Genomic DNA, 2,914 nt, shown 5'->3' on the forward strand with positions numbered 1-2,914 from the left:
CCTTATCAAGACTTCGTCATTCTAGTTCGTTTTCTTTACTTGGTATACTCTTCCATGTTCTTTGCTTTGTTTAATTTTACCATTGGAATATTTTTAGGATTATTTAATACAAGGATCACTTTTATTTTTAATTAACTATTTTGATTTTTATTTACAATGTCTTTCTTTAATTCCTTTTCATATGCTATGAATATTACATTTACAATGAGTGAGTAGTTCCCTAACTTGATGGGGAGTTGATTGAAAGGAACCCTTGAGTTGGAAGGTTCAAGAGAAAGATTGTAATTGGGTTATTGTTGGTTTGCTCTCTAGTTCCTGACACCAATCCTCCCAATAGTGGATTGGGACTTGTGGATAGAACAGCATTCCAATTTGTTTGACCTTCCCTTACTTAGTAAGGGATAACTAAACGAAATAACTCTCAATTGTCAATTAATCTTGAGAGTATTCCATCAAGAATAGGGCTTCCATGTAATCAACTCCCAGTCAAGTCTTTTATTTACATTATTCAAATTCACCAATTTAATTTTCTGTTTACTCAACTCAAACCTTTTTGAAAATATCTGATTAATAAAATAGCACACTTTTCTGCAACTCGTTGGGAGACGACCTGGGACTCATACTCCCAGTATTTTAATTTCAATTTTTTTGTGACACCTTTTTAAATTGATAGGCAAATTTCTGGTGAATTAAGAACTATACTTGCAACGTATATATTTTAACAATTTTTAATTCGCCAATTTCTGCCCGCATCAGGGATCCTGTGGGGATCCTGTGGGGTCCACAGATCAAGTGGGATCAAGGACTTAACATCCCTGCTCCAATTAGGCGTGTAAAACACCCTTGCTGTGCAATACTGGCGTTTAACACCAGACTACTGCCTGTTTCTGGCGTAATTGCCCAAATGTAGCTTGTTTCTGGCCTTTAACGCCAGGTAGATGCTTGTTTCTGGCGTTAAACGCCAGCTTGGTGCCTGTTTCTGGCGTTTAAACGCCAAACTACTTTCCTCCAAGGTGTGCTGTTTTTAATGCTATTTTTCATTCTGTTTTTTATTTTTCAGTAGTATTTATGACTTCACATGATCATCAACCTAATAAAACACAAAATAACAAAAAGAAAATAAAATAGATATGATTAAATAACATTGGGTTGCCTCCCAATAAGCGCTTCTTTAATGTCAATAGCTTGACAGTGAGCTCTCATGGAGCCTCACAGATAATCAGAGCAAGGTTGGAAACTCCCAACACCAAACTTAGAGTTTGAATGTGGGGGTTCAACACCAAACTTAGAGTTTGACTGTGGGGCTTTGGTTGACTCTGCAGTGAGAGAAGCATTTCATGCTTCCTCTACAAGGTTGTCCTCATTCAATTGAAGGATCAATTCTCCTCTGTCCACATCAATCACAGCTCTTGCTGTGGCTAGGAGAGGTCTTCCAAGGATGATGGATTCATCCTCATCCTTCCCAGTATCCAGGATTATGAAATCAGCAGGGATGTATAGGCGTTCAACCTTTACTAGCACGTCCTCCACTTGTCCATAAGCCTTGTTTTCTTGAGTTGTCTGCCATCTCTAATGAGATTCTGGCAGCTTGCACCTCAAAGATTCCCAGTTTCTCCATTACAGAGAGTGGCATTAAGTTTATTCCTGACCCCAGGTCACACAGAGCCTTCTCAAAGGTCATGGTGCCTATGGTACAGGGTATTAAGAATTTGCTAGGATCCTGTTTCTTTTGAGGTAATTTATGCCTATCCAATGCATTCAGTTCATTGGTGAGCAAGGAAGGTTCATCTTCCCAAGTCTCATTACCAAATAATTTGGCATTCAGCTTCATGAGTGCACCAAGGTACTTAGCAACTTGCTTTTCAGTAATGTCTTCATCCTCTTCAGAGGAAGAATACTCATCAGAGCTCATGAAGGGCAGAAGGAGGTTCAATGGAATCTCTATGGTCTCTAATTGAGCCTCAAATTCCTTTGGTTCCTCAAAGGGAAACTCCTTATTGGTCACTGGACTTTCCAGGAGGTCTTCCTCACTAGGATTCACGTCCTCCTCTTCCCTTGTAGGTTCGGCCATGATAGTCAAATCAATGGCCTTGCACTCTCTCTTTGGATTCTCTTCTGTATTGCTTGGAAGAGTACTAGGAGGAGTTTCAGTGACTCTTTTACTCAGCTGGCCCACTTGTGCCTCCAAATTCCTAATGGAGGACCGTGTTTCATTCATGAAACTTACAGTGGCCTTAAATAGATCAGAGACTATATTTGCTAAGCTAGATGGATTCTGCTCAGAACTCTCTGTCTGTTGCTGAGTGGATGATGGAAAAGGCTTGCTATTGCTAAAACTGTTTCTTCCACCATTATTAAAGCCTTGTTGAGGCTTTTGTTGATCCTTCCATGAGAAATTTGGATGATTTCTCCATGAGGGATTATAGGTGTTTCCATAGGATTCTCCCATGTAATTCACCTCTGCTATTGCAGGGTTCTCAGGATCATAAGCTTCTTCTTCAGAAGATGCCTCTTTAGTACTGTTGGATGATTCCTTCAATCCATTTAGACTCTGAGAGATCATATTGACTTGCTGAGTCAATATTTTATTCTGGGCCAATATGGCATTCAGAGTATCAATTTCAAGAACTTCCTTCCTCATAGGCGTCCCATTATTCACAGGATTCCTTTCAGACGTGTACATGAACTGGTTATTTGCAACCATGTCAATGAGTTCTTGAGCTTCTGTAGGCGTTTTCTTTGGGTGAATGGATCCACCTGCAGAAAGGTCCAGTGACATCTTTGATAGCTCAGACAGACCATCATAGAATATGTCAGAAGGACACTTTTTGGTCAGTTCCTTGTATCTCTCCCAAGCTTCATAGAGGGATTCACCTTCTTTCTGTCTGAAGGTTTGAACATCCACTCTAAGCTT

At 39.8% G+C, this 2,914-nt stretch overlaps 1 non-coding gene across 1 annotated transcript; it reads left to right on the top strand.

Annotated features, from left to right (window-relative positions):
• Positions 1–2,810: 2,810 nt before the first annotated feature.
• LOC148567844 (small nucleolar RNA R71) lies at positions 2,811–2,914 on the top strand. The gene has a single exon (XR_015882901.1). It is a non-coding gene; the product is annotated as a small nucleolar RNA R71 (small nucleolar RNA).

This window comes from Arachis ipaensis, chromosome B4, assembly GCF_059453495.1.
Source record: "Arachis ipaensis isolate K30076 ecotype BB chromosome B4, ASM5945349v1, whole genome shotgun sequence".
NCBI lineage: Eukaryota > Viridiplantae > Streptophyta > Magnoliopsida > Fabales > Fabaceae > Arachis > Arachis ipaensis.